Genomic DNA, 18,006 nt, shown 5'->3' on the forward strand with positions numbered 1-18,006 from the left:
AAACATAGAAGAAAAAAACCAAGACTGTGATTACAAGAAATGTTGCCTTCAGTTCTGATTCATGCTCTGACTCAGACAAAAACGTGAAAATGCAGACTTGGTCAACCCTGCGCAATCTCTTTTGCAAAAGTTTAATGTAAACTAAACAATCAACCTAAAGAGAAGAACTTGATACAGTAAATTAATTTTCTTGCTGTTTAATTTAATAGATTTGGAAAAAATAGTAACAACAAATACTCATCTTTTGATTTTTTATGTATGCACAGATGACATGATGAGTCTGTCACTCTAATGCAAGATCTTACTATGAAGCAATTCAAAGCCAAATTGATTTTATCCTTCTTTAATTACATTCTCTCTATGCTAGAGAAGGCTTGGGTAGAAAACAAATACCACCCCGCCATCCCCACTGACCCCCCAAAATAAAAAAAAGGCAAAGAAAGGTACAGCAGCAGATTTGAGCATCAGACATAAATATGTGCTATTAATACTTTGTAGTGATACCAAGTTCCATGCAACTAACATAACATTTCCTAGCTATGTCTGGAGAATAAGAATAAAAGTTGTTCTCGACGTGCAAACAATCTTTCTCCAATTTCTTCAACGAGCTTTTGGCAAACTCCCAGTTTTTCCTCCTTTGCAGATCTGTGTCTTGGACACACCTGGTTACTTCTTCTGCCTAGTCACCCACCAACATGATAACTGCTGACAGGCAGGCTTACTGGCGCAGCCACCTGATAATTGCCCCAAGCCATTCTGTTACCTTCATTTCTGGGATACCCACTATAGAACAGAAAAAAAAAAAATGAGGAAGATTACCAAGTACAGTAGGAAAGCTGAAGGGAAGGAACCTCTAACATATGAACTGGCAACCAGGGAGCCCCACAGTCTGGCATATGATACCCTCAGCCTGGAAGTGTATGCCAAACATCACTCAGAAAACACTCGCCTTCTGCCTAGCAAATATGACCAAAATGCTTAGGCGCTTCCAAGTTCCAAATCATAGGCTCTTATTGATTTCATTTGCCATGCAAAATACCATAGATCACAGGGCCAGGACCTGGACAGAATGGACAAATACGAATTTTAATTAAAATGGAAAATGCAACCCAGAGCCAGGGTGATGATTTTTCTCCAGGCTACTGTTGCTCACTGCCTCCTCAGTATGTCAGGAAATACGGGGGGAGCAGATCGGTAGTTTTGAACCCCTCTGTTCTTCCTTGTCTACTTTACACACTATAATAAGATAGCTGTGCACAGCAATGTGGATGACATTTGCCTCCAGACACCAGAAGCCAAGTTGCCCCTCTGTTGTTTTTTCATACCAGGAGTTCTTCTAGATCTCAGGGACCCCTCTAATTTACACTGTGTGTATACTTTGTCAAATATTGCCTATAATTGCAGACAATTTTGTTTGATAATTGGCAATGCAAAAGAGGGTATGACTGGCCAGGCACGGTGGGTAACTCAGTCCTGCAACTTTGGGAGGCCGAGGTGGGTGGATCGCCTGAGGTCAGGAGTCTGAGACCAGCCTGGCCAACACAGTAAAACCCCGTCTCTACTGAAAATACAAAAAAAAAAAAAAAAAAAAGTTTGGGCGTGGTGGTGGGCCCCTCTAATCCCAGCTACTTGGGAGGCTGAGGCAGTAGAATTGCTTGAATCCGGGAGGCAGAGGTTGCAGTGTGCTGAGATCCGCCATTGCACTCCAACCTGGGCAACAAAAGCAAAACTCCATTGCTCATAAGAAAGCACAAGCAGTAGCTAGTTTGCTGGAGTCTAGAGTCTCTCACTCAGCAAGTTCAGAAGTGCCTTTGAGAGTCTCTAGTCATGACTCCAGGACCTGCTTAGAGGACATAAGTAGTGTCGACATGTCAGTTTTTGCTGTGGCATAGTCAGTTCAAGTGTCTCCACATTAAGGCAATTTCTAGATGCCCAAATCTCCTTTCCTAACTTCTAACATGCGATTTCAACATTTTGGAATCCATACTATAGGTTATTTAAGAGTGTGGCCATTGAGGTCTTAATTGGATGCCAGTCCTATCATGACCACTGGTGAGACACAACCCTTGTCAAAATTATTCCTGGTCTTTTGAACTTAGTTTCTCAATCAGTTGAAATAGAAAAAAATAGTATCTACTTCCCAGAGTTTTTGTAAAAATTAAAACATACACGGTGGTAAAATTCCTACTATACTATTTAACACATCATAGGTGCTCAATTAAAATTAGTTTTTATTCTCCTCTGAATGATTTTTAAAATGTTTTTTTGTTAGCTAAGGAGTTACACACTTGCGTAAGACAGAGGAGGAAGATGATGATATGAATCCCTGAAACTCACAGTTCTAATAATAAATCCTAATTTTTAAGCTAGGCTCCAATCACAGAAGACGTTCAGCATCTGCTAAAAGAATATAAGACTGTGTGCACCAACACTGAGGAGCCACAGGTGGTTTTATGGGAGTTGAGTGTTTTGAGTCAATTTGATGATTTCTTCTCTCTTGCTTCACTGTTAGTTTGTAATTTCAGTATCTTCAGTGTACCTGACTCATGAAATCTTATCTTCTCTAATTTGCATTGTGCTAGGAAAGTAGACTGACTTTCTATATATGTGTGTGTATGTGTGTGTGCTTTTATTTTATTTTTTAAATCATGCTCAGAGTGGGAGCTTAAAGGGTTATAACTTTTTTTTTTTTTTTTGAGATGGAGTTTTGCTCTTGTCGCCCAGGTTGGAGTACAGTGACGCAATCTCGGCTCACTGCAACCTCCGCCTCCTGGATTCAAGTGATTCTCCTGCCTCAGCTTCCCAAGTATCTGGGATTACAGGTACCCACCACCACACTCGGCTAATTTCTTGTATTTTTAGTAGAGATGGGGTTTCACCATGTTGGCCAGAGTGGTCTTGAACTCCTGACCTCAGGTGATCTGCTTGCCTTGGCCTCCTGAAGTTCTGGGATTACAGGTGTGACCCACTGTGCCAGGCCGCAAGGTTTATAACCTATTAATAAAGTTCAAGAACTTTAGTGTTTGGACATTTTGACATCTAATGTGGTTGCTCAGAGATCTTTTCCTGATAAATTTCTCTTTCTTGGCTCTGCCCTTGATAGTTAAATTTGTCAGCAATATCACCTCTGGATAAATGATGGAAATTTATATATGATGAGGTAAAAAAATCACAAATCTCAGTCAGAGAAACTAAATTTCTTAAGGAGCTAGGCAGAGCTCACAGACTGTTGGCAAATAGACATTTTGCATTTAGCCTGCCTATTACTTAAAAACTGATTGTCGGCCAGGTGCGGTGGCTCACGTCTATAATCCCAACACTTAGGGAGGCCGAGGCGGGTCGATCATGAGGTTAGGAGTTCAAGACCAGCCTGGCCAAGATGATGAAACCCCGTGTCTACTAAAAATACAAAAAAAAAAAAAAAAAAAAAAAAGCTGAGCATGGTGGCAGGTGCCTGTAATCCCAGCTACTCAAGATGCTGAGGAAGAGAATTCTTGAACCCAGAAAGCAGAGGTTGCAGTGAGCCGAGATCACACCACTGCACTCCAGCTGGGCAACAGTGTGAGACTCCATCTCAAAAAAAAAAAAAAAAAAAATTGACCGTCGGTATTAAAAGACAAAGTGGAAGAATTATATATGAAAATCTGGATTCTTGTCTTTAAAAATCAGGCAGTCTATAAATGTCTCCTTCCAGAAAGACAGAATAGACATAATTTTCCCTACAAGGTACAGCTAAAAGCCCCGAACATTATATAGAAAACACGTAAGATTATGAAAAGTAGAAAGAAGAGCAGAACAATGAGGGGCCTCAGGACCCAAGGAACAACAGAGGTGAGTTTCCTGGGGTTTCTTTTTGCTATATATATGGCAAAAACAAATTAGATGATAGACAGATAGATAGAGATAGACAGAGATATAGATTGATACAGATATCCCAGACATGGACCTGGTAACCCGGAGATCTCAATGGGCACAGACAACAAAAGTGAGCCTCCTATATAGCCAAAGGAGTATAAAAAGGCAGGCTCGGTCGGGCGCGGTGGCTCACGCCTGTAATCCCAGAACTTTGGTAAACCGAGGTGGGCGGATCACGAGGTCAGGAGATCGAGACCATCCTGGCTAACGCGGTGAATCCCCGTGTCTACTAAAAATGCAAAAAATTAGCCAGGCGAGGTGGCGGGCGCCTGTAGTCCCAGCTACTCTGGAGGCTGAGGCAGGAGAATGGCATGAACCCGGGAGGCGGAGCTTGCAGTGAGCCGAGATCGTGCCCATGGACTCAAGCCTGGGTGACAGAGCAAGACTCTGTCTCCAAAAAAAAAAAAAAAGAAAAGAAAAGAGAAAAGAAAAGGGCGGGCTCACAAGAAAGAAAACGTTGAGACAATCTCTACCCCATTCCAGCCACACACCATGGAAACGGACTGTGGCCCCACCCCCATCTTCAGCAGCAAAAGCCAAGTGGGAAGCTCACCATTCTATGAAAATGAGGCTGCAAGTAGGCACCAACCTCAACCAGAATACAGGAGAGCCAGGGCTTTCAGCCCCTTCCAGGAAGTAGTGAAGCTCTCCTCTTCGTCCACCCTCACTGAGCATAAACAAGGCACTCCTCCCCTTCTCCACTGGGGTGGTGTGGAAGAAGGTTTGGGAGAGTCAGAAATTTTCACGGTCCTCCTGTGGTGAGTCCTCTTGCCCCCTATGGTGTCAGTGGATGCCATGGAGTAAGCAGTACTGAAGCATTCCTACCCCTACTACCCAGAGAGGTATCGCTGCGTGTCGTGGGGAGCCAGAACTTCCATTCTTCTATCCCCTGGGTTAGCTTCTCCCTCGGCATCTAAGAAGAAACTCCCAACCTTTGAATGTTGACAAAAGCTGAGCAGGGAATTTGGCAGTAATGAGGTAAGCTCCCCCTTTCTCTGTCAACAGCCATGTTAGAGAAAATCAGCTAAAACAGAAGGTTTAAATAAGAACCAGAGTCTCATAACATAATATCCCAAATGTCCAGGTTTCAATAAAAAATCACTTGTCATACCAAAAGTCAGGAAGTTCTTAAGCTGAAAGGAAAAAGGCATTCAATAGATGCCAACGCTGAGATGACAAAGATGTCAGTATTATCTGATATAAGCAACCATCATGAAATTGCTTCAATGGACAATTATGGGCACAGTTGAAACAAATGGAAAACAGAAAGTCTCATCAAAGAAATGGAAATTCTCAGGAACCAAATAGAAGATGTAAAGAAGACCCCAGTGAAAATTTCAGAACTGAAATATACAATAACCCCAAACAAAACAAAACTCTCAATAGATGGTAGATTGACTTAACAGCAAAGAGGAGGCAAAAAGAAAAGAATGAGAGAACTTGCAAATAATCAGTAGAAATTACCCCAATATATACAACAGAAGAAAGAAAGAAAGAAAGAATGAAAGAAAGAACGAAAGAAAGAAAGAAAGAAAGAAAGAAAGAAAGAAAGAAAGAAAGAAAGAAAGAAAGAAAGAAAGAAAGAAAGAAAGAAAGAAAGAAAGAAAGAAACTCACTTAGGGACCTGTAGGGACCTATAGAGTGATGATAAAATGCCTAATGTTCATGTCATCAGAGTCCCAGGAGGAGAAAGAAGGAGGGGCCAGAAAAGTGCTGAAAATGCAGCTGTATATATCCCAACTTTGCAAAAGGCAGAAAAGTACCTATTCAGAAAGCTGAGTGAATCCCATGCAGGACAGATCCAATTGCATCCATAGTCTAACTTCTGAAAACTAAAGGCAGTGAAAAAATATTGAAAGGGTTAGAAAAAAAAATTACAACTTATCTATAGGGGAAAATGATCTGAACGACAGTGGACTTGTTATCAGAAACCATGGAGGTCATTAGAAAGTAGCACGACACTTTTCAAGTGCTGAAAGAAAAGAGTCTTCAAACTAGAATCCTATATTCAATGAAAATATCCTTCTGGAATGAAATAAAGTTCAAGAAATTATCAGATGGAGGACAATTAAGAGACCTGGTCACCAGTAGACCTATTTTTTAAAATAGCTAAAGAGTTAGTTCTCTAAATAGAAAGGAAACCATAAAAGGAGGAATCTTGGAACACCAAGAGTTAGTGAGAATGTGGAAAGCAAAAGTATGAGCAAATGTAATAAACTTTCTCCTTTTGAGTTTTTAAGAATTTTTTGATAGTTGAAGCAAAAATTAAAACACTCTGGGATATGATTCTAAATGTATGTAGATAATATATTTAATAAATTATATTATAAATAGGGGAGGGTCAGAGAATGTAAAGGAAGGGAAGGCTTCCACACTTTATTCAAACTAGTAAAATGATGAAAGGAGTAGACTGTGATAAGATATGTATGCACAATGTAGCAACTACAAAAACTATACAAAGAGATGCGCTCAAAATTACTACAGGTAAGTAAAACTGGAGCCCAATAAACTGTTCAGTAACCCATAAGAAAGTAGGAAAAATAAAACAGAGGTATGAAAAGTGCAGAGAATATGAGAACACACAGAAAATTAAAAATAAAAGGGCAAACTTAAGTCCTAAAATAGCAATGCTTTTTTTTAAATGTAAATGGTCTTAATATATTGATTAAAAGACAAAGACTAGCAAAGTGAATTAAAAACATGACCCAACTCTATGGTGCCAATAAGAAAGTCATTTTGTTTCATTTTATCTTTTGACAAGGTCTCATTCTATCACCCAGGCTGGAGTGCAGTGGCACAACCACAACCCACTGCAGCCTCGACTTCCCAGACACAAGCGATGTTCTTGTCTTAACTTTCTTAACTTCCTGAGTAGCTGGGACTACAAGCATGTGCCACCTTGCCTGGCTAATTTTTGTGTTTTTTATGGAGATGGAATTTTGCCATGTTGCCAAGGCTGGTCTTGAACTCCTGGGCCCAAGCAATCTACCCTCCTCAGCCTCCCAAAGTGCTGAGATTACAGTCACGAGCCACCGTGCTCCACCAAGAAAGTCATTTTATATATAACAATCCAGGCACATTGAAAATAAAACTAAAAAAAAAAAAAGGTATAATGCAAATATCAATCAAAAGAAAGCAGGAATGACTATATTAATATTGGATTAAGTGAACCTTACAGGCAAGAAATTACCAGAGATAGGAGCATTATAAAAGGGTAAATCTTCCAAGAGGACGTGGCAATTCTAAATATGTATGACCCCCAAAAACATATCTGCAAAATATGTGAAACAAAAAATGATATAACTGAAAAAATATTTAATGCACAATTGTATTTGAGTTCTCAACACCCAGGTCTTCAAAATTAATAGAATATTTAAATGGAAAAATCAGAAAGGATATAGAAGATCCCAACAACACCATGAGCCAACAAGATAAATCAACATTGACACAACTCTCCTCCCAACAACAGCAGGTTATAAATTTTTCTCAAGTGGGCATGGAGTTTATATCAATATAAACCATATCTTGGACCATAAAACATACCTCAAAAATTTTTAAAGAATTAAAATCATACAGAGTATGTTCCCTGACAACAATGGAATAAAACTAGAATCAATAATAGAAAATAAGAAGAAAATCTCCACACACTTGAAAACTAAACAACACGCTTCTAGATAATCCATGGGTCAAGGAATTCTCAAAGAAAAAATCAAAATATACATTAAAGTGAATAAAAATGAAAATACAGTATCAGTATTTGCAGGATACAGTTAAAGCGGTGATGAAAGGGAAGTTTATAGAAGTAAATGCATACACTGGACAACAACAGAAAAAGCCTCAAATCAATAATATAAGCTCCCATTTCAAAAACTAAGAAAAAATAAGAAGAAAAAGACATAATGCAAAAAAAGGGGAGGGAATAATAAACATAAGACCCAAATCAATGAAACTGAAAACAGAAAAACAATAGAGAAAAACAATTAAAAATTTGTTTCCTTGAAAAGGTCAGTAAGAATGACAAACCTCTAGGAAGACTGACAAAGAAAAAAATAGAAGACACAAATTATCCACATCAGGAATAAAACAGGAGATATCATTACAGGCCCTGAAGACATGAACAAGATAATTAGAGAACATAGCTGGCCCACCATATCCATGGGTTTTGCCATATCAGATTCAATCAGCCTCATATTCCACCAACTGTGGATCAAAAATATTTGGGAAAAATAAAAAAAATAACCATACAACAATAAAAAATCATACACATAAAAATCAGTAAACACTAAATCTATTGCATCCATAGTCAAACTTCTGAAAACTAAAGGCAGAGAAAAAAATATTGAAAGAGTGAGAAAAAGAATTATAACTTATCTATAGGGGAAAAGGATCTGAATGACAGTGGATGCAAAAATCAATAAATAATAAATATAACAAAACTATACATAGCATTTACATTATATTAGGTATATAAGTAATCTAGAGATGATTTAAAGCATACAGAAGAATATCATAGGTTATATGCAAGTTCACCATTTCATATAAGAGACTTGAGTATTCGTGGATTTCAGTATCTGTGGGACATCCTGGAACTAATTCCCCGTGGATGCTGAGAGGTGATTGTACTATAAACAGATCGATACACAATATAACTTTGACAAAGGGACTAACTACTCAAAAAACTCAAAGTATTACAACTCTTCCAATATGAAATATTACATAGATCATTTGAATGATCTTATAGTTATTAATGAAATTGAATTTATAATGTTACAAGTCTCTCTCTCTCTGTCAGACACACACGGACACACAGACACACACAACACACAATGAACAGGCTCAGCTGGTTTCAATAGAGAATTTTACCAAATATTTAAAAAAGAATTGACACCAGTTCTACGACATCTCTTCCAGGAAATTAGAAGGGGATCATTTTCCAATTTATTTTATGAAGCTACTTATTACCCTCATGATTAAACAAGACAAAAATAGTACAAAAAGAAAGAGCGAAAGAAAGAAAGAAAAGAAAAGAAAGCTAAAGAACAATATTCCCTTGGTATATAGATGCAAAAAATCCTTATGATAGCAAATAAAAAATCAGTAATATATAAACACAATTACATCATGAACAAAAGAGATTTATTCTGAGGATGCAAGTCTCAGAATTCAATATTTTAAAGGCAATGAATGTAATTCATTGTATTAAAAGGCTAAAAAAATTCTAGTCACAGTATCTCCCCTGAGAATTCAAAGACATAATGATGTCTGCTCTCACCACTCTTGTTGAACATGGTGCTGGAACTTCTAGATAGTGCAATAACACAAGAAAGGAAAATAAGAAGCATATAGATCAGAAAGAAATACATAAAACTTTCCCTGTTTACAGATGACATGATTGAATATGAAGAAAAATCTCAAGTAATCTACAAGAAAACTCCTAGAACTAATATAAGCAAGTTCCTCAAAGTCACAGGATATAAGATAAAAATGTAAAAATCAATCGCATTTCAATACACTAGCAATGAACACATGGGCACTGGAAATCAAAACACAAACCACTTAGAATCACTAACAAAATGAAATACTTAGATATACAGCTTTCAAAACGTGCATAGAAATTATATGGTGCAAACTACACAACACTGATAAAAGAAATTATAGAAGATCTAAATAAATGAAGACACATATTGTGTCATGGATTGAAAGACTCAACAGAGTAAAAATATCAATTCTCCTCAAATTGTTATACAGATTGAATGAAATTCCTATCAACTCTTAGCTAAAATTTTTGTAGGTATAGATAAGTTTATCTTAAAGTATATATACAAAGGCACAAAAACTGGAATAGCTAAAACAATTCTTTGAAAAAGAAGAAAGTGGGAGGAATGAATCTATCCAATTTTAAGACTCATAGAGCCACAGGAATCAATACTGTGTGGTCTTGGAGAAATAGACACACATATTAATGGATAGAATAGAGAACCCAGGTACATACCCACACAGCTCTGTCCAACTCATTTTTAAGAAAGGTGCAAAAGCAATTCAATGGAGGTAAGACAGCATTTTCAACAAAGGGTGTTGGAGCAATTGAACACCCACAGGGAATAACAAACAAACAATAAAAAACTTCTTAACTTAGTTTAAATATATATATATTTGTGTATATATACATTATATACCATACATATGGTATATTATATACCATATAATATATATTTTATATATAATATACCATTATGTAATATATACCCTATATGGTATATATGGTATATAATATATATGATATATATTATGGTATGTATGTATGTACTATGTATATCATGTATATGTATAATAGAATGTATAATAATACATAATATGCATTATACACCATATATGGTATATAGTATATAATATATAAATATATATTATATACATATATATTTTTATATATTTTATATAAAATATATATACCAATAAATACTTTGTATATTATATTATATAATATAATATTATATACTATATACTATATAATATAATGTTATATCCAATATAATATAATGTATATAATCTATATACATATAATATACAATATACATATAATATATAATATATATTTATTGGTATATATATTTTATATACCATATATGGTATATATGTATATATGTATTTATATATTTATATGTATATATGTTCTTCTGACAGGGTAAATGACCCTGTTAAAAGGATTAAAGGACAGTCTACAGACAGGAATGTATGTGCAAACCATATATCTGAGAAAGGATAAATACTGAGAATATATAAATATTTCTCAAAACTCAACCGTAAAACGAATGTAAACAATACAATTAGAATATTGGCAAAAGATATCAAGACATATTTCACTGAATAGGATATATAAATGGCAGATAAACATATGAAAACATGTTCATCATTAGCCATGAAAAATATAGATGATTCCACAATGAGACATTACTACAAACTTATTATAATAGCTAATTTTTTTTTAAATGGTAGCATTAATTGCTGGCAAGGATGAGGAAAAACTGGATCACTCATGCAGTGACTCTGGAAGGCAGTTGGCCAGTTTCTTAAAAACTAAAAAAAAGAAAAGAAAAAATTAAATGCATAACTACCATATAACCCAGTAATAGTACTCCTGGGCATTGATCCCAGAGAAATGAAAACTTATGTTCATACAAAAACCTGTACGCAACATTTATAGCAAAATGTTCATTCGTTAGCCCCAAACTGGAAACAACCCAAGTGTTCTTCAATGGGTGACTAGTTAAACAAACTGTGGTATACCCAAGCCATGAAATACTGCTCAGCAGTGAAGAGGAATGCACTAGAGAGTCACAGAACCATCAGTGTGAATCTCCAGAGAAGAATCCTGAGTGAAAAAAGCAGTCCTAAAGATTATATGCTGATGGCATGGCTCCACTTACATAACATTCTGGAAATCACAAAATTATAGAACAGGAGGACAGGTTAGTGGCTGTCAGGGCTAAGAAGGGTATGATGGTGTGGAAGAAGTCAGTATGGCTATAAATGGGCAACATGTGGAATCCCTTTGTGATGGAAATGTTTTGGATCTTGGCTGTATCAATGTCAATATCTTCATTGTGACATTGTACTACAGTGTGCAAGATGTTGCTATTGGTGGAAATTGACTAAAGGGATGCATCATTAGTCATTGTCCATTGGATATCTCTGTATTACTTCTTTCCGGCTGCATATGATTTGACAGTTGTAGCAAAGTACAAAGCCTACTTTAAAAAAATCATGCAGTGCCACATACTTGGCCTCAAATTCCATCACGAAAATAAATACCTATTTGGAAGGTCATTTACAATTTTAAACTGGATACACATACACCCCTTTTTAAAAATTATTATTGTCATTATTTTACCACCCTTTTCAATTGTATAGCCAGGCTTCTTTATTTATTTGAAACCTCTGCTTGGACAATATAGTCTTTATATTTATGCGTTTTGGTACAAAGGAAAAAGAAACACTTTTGTGGCTCCTGGAAAGGATCCCAAAAAGCTAGTTACAATATAAGAAACCACATTTGCCAACATATTTTTTTAAGACAATTCTAAAGTAATAAGATACTACTCTTAATCGTAATATGGTTGAATATCCATTTTTTAATAAAATGCATTTATTGCTTATGATGAGTAAGCACTCTCAGCATAGTTGTCCTTCAAAGTTAAGGTCAACAATTCACGTGGGGAAATGCAAGTTTAGAGACTGCGTTTAAAAAGTAATTAAAATTGCCTTGAAGCAGTAGGAAAGATGGTAACCAAAATTGTCAATCTTTTCCCCAAGCCTCCACCTTTTCTGCCACTGACAAATGGCAATCACCGGATGACAATACCGCTGCCAGCTTGTTACTGCTATGCTGGGGCTTTATTCTGTTACATTCCACATTTCCTCCCTTGAAGAGTGTTCACACTGCTTTTTTCATCAGTTGCCTAAGTGGGTTCCATCACTTTAGCAAAACAGACTACAGCGATCTTGCCTGCAAGCCTCTGTCTAATTAACTAATCCTATGAGCTGTAACACTGTTCATGATTAACTTCTCAGAATATCCTACTACTTAAGGAGGTTGACTTGTTAATCTCTGACAGCCCATTTGAGATGTGCATGTGTGAGTATGTGTGTGTGTGTGTGCCATTGTATATGTGAGCGTACCTGTTTGTGTGTGTGTGTGTAAATGGGTGCAATAGGATACATAGGTGAATTTTAGGTGAATTCAATGGAAATCCATGTTTTCCCTGTCAGAACAAATACTACAGACAGTTGTTTAAATTTGTATTTCTCGCATCATTGGTCTTTGATCACACCCCAGGCATTGTTTCATTGTTCTTAAATATTTGTATCTTCTAAATTGACTGTGTACCTTTAGGATGTATGGTACCAGGAGAGCCAGCCATTTCCAAATGGCCCTGTGAATTGACAGGCAATCTGTTAAATCTAAGCGGGGATGGATGTGACCACCTTTCTTCCCCACTTAAAAATTATGACACGTGAATCAAGCTTTCTTATTTCTTAATTTGAGCTGATGTCACAGGTATTTTATAATTCTAATAAAAAGTTTTATTAGATGAGCATGTTTACAGTCAAAAATATATATTTTAAAAACTCAATCAGAAAACTGTTGTACAAGACCTTTCTTCCTTCTGATAACACGTTAATTGGATTGCCAACCTGTTTCTTAAATATTGCAGGTGACATGTTTTTCTGTTTAAGAAAATGTAATGGATCATGCATGGGGCCTTTATCCTTTATTCCTCTGTGAAGTCTGCCTGTTTCCCAAAAGCAGAAAAACTAAGTCAATCTGAAAACAGTGCATCCCATTCTTGTGTGTTAGAACTTTTGCATAAAAATGGTTTATTTAAAAATATTTAAAGTACCAATTGGAATGTAATGCGGAGCCCTACACAAAAGGCTGAGATAGGGGATGAAGCTGAGATAGGGGATGAAGTTGGAGTCTCACTCTGCCTCCTTCCATCCCCAAGAAAGGCCTGATGGACACAATGTGAAAACTGGTATTCTAAGATTTCCAGTCTCGTCTTAGAAACACTTACGCGTAATTCTAAGCATAGATACACTCCAAAATATTTAGAGACAGCATATCCCTGTGACCTCTGGGTAGACCAAGGAAATTCTAGTTTAAAATCTACAGAAGTGGGAGACAGTGGCCTAGTAATTTAATGCAATAGTAAATAAGAGGTCAAAGGAAATTCGCTTCCTGTTCCTTTGTGCCATTATTCTGACATGTCTGGGGATAAAAAGCCAACTCTGGTTAATGTCTAGAGCAAGAAAGAATGAGCAAATTCACAATTGTGTTTTGCTCTCCAGCTTCAGAGCTACATGTTCCTGCCTTTTAGAATATGTTAAGGTCCCTGGAGCCATTTGCACAGGAAATGGTGAGAGCAGAGCCAGGATCTGCTGTCTATGAATTTTATGAATTGTGAAATGAAAAACATTTTTTACATACTAGCAGTCCAAATCAACAAAAGCCACAAAGGGATAACACGTACCTTATGAATCTAGATATTTGTCATGATAGTGCAAGCTTATGTGTTTGTGTGTGTTCTTATTTGAATAGCAATGAAAAGGCAAATATCTATATCAGATTGGTAGTTCATCTAATTCCATGCCTTTTTTTCCCCCTCTCCAGTCCAAACTGTTTAACATTCAAGAAAGCCAGCATGGTTACACCTCCAGCAAAAATTTCAATATGAAATGTGGAGGTTTACTGAAGGCTTTTCCTCTTCAGCTCCACCTTCCCCACATGCAGAGCCATCAGCTCTCCTCCCATTTTCCTATGTGCCTCCTGAGATCAGGAGACGAACAGATGGCTATAACTTAGGCACTGGCTAAGTTACCATAACCGGAAAGACAGTCCCTCCCCACTCCTCCTCACCATGCAGTGCTCTCAGAGAGGCAGCAGAGCAAGCCCATGAGCCTGCAGCCTCAAAACCTAACGAAGGAAAAGACTGAACACTCTCTTTCCATTTCCATTGAATGTGCCCCTTTCTGTAAATGAGATTGACAGCAACACTAGAGGATGTAACGTCAAAGTCAAAATCATCGCCAAATCAAGCTCCCATTTTCATGAATGCCTGCCAGTCACCAGGCCTTGAGTTAGGCTCCTAAAGTAAATTATCACTAATGGAACCATCCTGCAACATAGATATTCTTAGCTGTGTTTTAGAGATGGAAAAATGTAAACTCTGAGAGGTTAAGTTAGTTGTTAATTCCAGACATTTAAAAAGTGCTCACATCAAGATTGGGACTGATAGCTGCCTAACTCCAAGGCCTGTCTTCATTACAAAGAGAAGCGGCAGAGAAAACGGCAGTCTTAGAGCATCCTCCCCTGCCCTTTGGCCACTGAATGTGTAATTGTCCAAGAACCTAGTTCCTTCAATCCAATGCAGTTGCCTCAGGAAGTTACTAGCCACATCACAATCTTGATGTGGGAACATCCACATCAAGGGTAAGGGGACCATCCAATCAAGGAAGCAGTATATTCCAGTGCCTCGAATATAGCATGAACACTGGATACAGGAGAGAGAGATCATGATGAAGAGTCAAAGAAGAATTGAGGGAAATAGGCCTCAGTTTCCACATCTGGAAAGTGGGGATAACGTATCTACCTTGAAGGCATTATGAGCATGCCAAACAGGTACGTGTGAATCTCCTAATAATAGATGCTTAATTAGTGGCAGACTTTACCATCACCACCACCCCCTTACTACTAATGTCAATTATTACTATTACCATCTGGCCATGAACAATAACAGTAGTGGTTACTTTGTGATCCTTAAAGTGCAAGTTAAGTACCAGTATTCTAAATGATATGTTAGGTTGCTGTATTTCTGAGCTCTAAAGAGTTAGCAGTGTGGCACTTTCTTAGCATAGAAACACAAATATTAATAACCCATTTGGTATCCTACTTTTGTTGCATGAAACAGTTCCACTGAACACTGAAAATATGAAACTGAGGTGTTCTAATTGCATCACTCATTCTTAAATTAGATGCACTTGGCCTGTATTATATATACACCATACTGTGTTCATCACAGAAATGATACCACATATGATAAGGAGAAATGACATGAAAAAGATGAGTTGTTTATAATTATCTCACTACTTGTTCAGGTATCTCACTACCTGATCCTGGTAACTGGGAATTCAGTTGTTTCTTATACCTAAACAATGGATGTGGAGATATAGAAGTTGAAGAACTCGGGTGGTTCTAAATTTCTCTGCATAATGAAGAGAGAAGGGTCTTAAGAGAGTAAGTACAGAGAATGAAACCAGAAGAATTTACAGATCTTGTGGGGAAGAATGTAAAAGAGGCATATCCAGAGAAGAAGAGAGTGAATGAGTGGAGAAGGAAGATAATCCCTGGAGACTTTCAGAGTGGAATGAAATATACTGGGTATTATAAATCCTTTTTAGCTTTACAGCCAAAAAGGTAGAGGAGGGAGGACCCACAGTACAATGTACTTTCATCATTTTTGTTGTGATTCTGATTGTGTGTGTGTGTGTAGTCACTATTTTCTACTATTTTACTACTATGAGTAAGCATATAAAATTCATTAAAGTCTTGCTTCAATGATGACATGGGGCAAGAACCAAGGTGCAAAATCCAGAAAAGGATCATAACAAGATCATTTTGCTCTGTGTATCAGATTTTCTGTGAGGGCAGGGACCTTGCCTCTTGCCAGTAAATCTCCAGTAGCTGGCAGAGAACCCAGCATTAAAGAGCGCCCAATAAAGCTTTGTTAAAAATAGCTGTGTGTTTACAAGACATCTTAAAAAAATGATGGGAAAAATGTTTAAAAGGCCTTTGAGCCATTGTTGTCTTTCTTAGGTGTTAACTGCCCTGAATGTATCTTTCAGGTCTGGTGTTAATTTGCAGCATTTACATAAGAATTTTCACAGAAATTTTGTGACGTATTTTCTTCCTGCTCTGTCAAAAAAATTACAACATAAACGTTCTCTTTCAAGGTAGCTCTGCTTCCTTAATTAGGAAACAAAGTATAAATATTGTTAACTTCTTGGAAAAATTTTAAATAATACTCAGAGTGTAGGAGTTGGCTCCTGAAACAATGTGAAATCAAAATCAATGCCCTACTGAAGAAAAAAAGTGTGTGTGTGTGTGTGTGTGTGTGTATCTTTTGGAAAGGATGTGCTGAGGCCTAGCAATGCTATATGTCAGGGATCAACAAACATCTTCTGTAAAGATCCAGACAGTAAATCTTTTTTCTCATTATAGGGTATGTTACTACTACTGAGCTCCACCATTGTAACCCAAAAGCAGTCATAGATAATACGGAAATGAATGGGCATGGCTGTGTTTCAATAAAACTTTATTTACAAAAACAGCCAGCAAGTTCCATTTGACTCCCAGGCCACAGTATGCTAACCTCTGCTATTATGTACACAGGAAACGACCAAAAGCAAGACATATGGAATCTGGCCAAATAGCTTCACATCAAGCATACCTCACCAAGAATCTTACAGCAGATGAGGACTTCTTTTGCCAGAAATCTTGCAACATGTTGAATTAACACAAACAAGGCATTCATAGTGGGGACAGTAACTAGTACAATGTAACAAAAAAAAATTGCTTCTATTTAGGAGGTCACTGATTTGAAATTGATACATTTTTTTTTAGGCTAGGAGCCAAGGCTGTGCATCTCTTGAGAAGATGCATTTGTATTTAACTGCTCTTGTGACAATAGTTCGAAATTTGACCTTTCTGTATAATATGTGTTTAGTTATTGCCTGACTGCTGCTGCTAATTATTATTTTGTCAATTATTTTCTGGCATTGAGGTTTGTCAGTGAATATTAGAAGCAGCAATGATTACATCAAATTATTTTCTTATACCACTTTTCCATCTCTATGCCTCTGTATCTTATTTTGCACTTATGAGAATGAATATACTTCATTTATCAAATGACCAAAAATGTTGATAGTTCAAGTTTTAAGTTCCAGCAGAATACAAATGCAGAGAAAGAAGCTCTTTCTCACTGGCTGAAAAGGGTGTTTGTCAAGAAGTAAGGAGTAAGAATTTGGGTGATAGCTAAAGAGTTCATTTACACAAACCTGTATTTAAAAGACTCTTCGTTGCCTGTCCTTACTATTGTAGCTTAGTTGTAAATCAATAGGTGATATGAAAGAGAAGATTAAAAAATGTACAGCCCTATAAAAATTTTGTGCAAATTTAAAAATAACTCAATAACATCAATCTCAAAATTATGTACTTGCATCCCTCCATTTCCTAAGGATCCCTTAAGGTATACCATTATATTTTTACAGCCATTAGCACTGCCATTCACCAGAAACATAATGCTGTAATCACTCAGAGGTTCAAGGAAATGAAAGTCTCTCACATTTGCCTACTACCCTCCATTGTCTAATATAGTATCAAATGTTACAACAGTGTAAACTCTTCCATACACGCAGATAAAAGGCTCTGCGGGAGACAGTTGTGATGAACTGCCTGGAATATAGAGGCAGTGTCTGATTTTTGAGAGGGGAATGTTCCCTCCCAAAGCAATTACTAACATCCCTCATGCTATGAAA

At 36.9% G+C, this 18,006-nt stretch overlaps 1 protein-coding gene across 4 annotated transcripts in view; it reads right to left on the minus strand.

Moving 5' to 3' along the window:
- The window catches only part of TENM2 (teneurin transmembrane protein 2), a 1,303,382-nt gene that overhangs the window by 975,957 nt on the left and 309,419 nt on the right, over positions 1–18,006 (minus strand). The window lies entirely within an intron of this gene.

The sequence above is a fragment of the Macaca thibetana genome, chromosome 6, assembly GCF_024542745.1.
Source record: "Macaca thibetana thibetana isolate TM-01 chromosome 6, ASM2454274v1, whole genome shotgun sequence".
Classification (NCBI taxonomy): Eukaryota; Metazoa; Chordata; class Mammalia; order Primates; family Cercopithecidae; genus Macaca; species Macaca thibetana.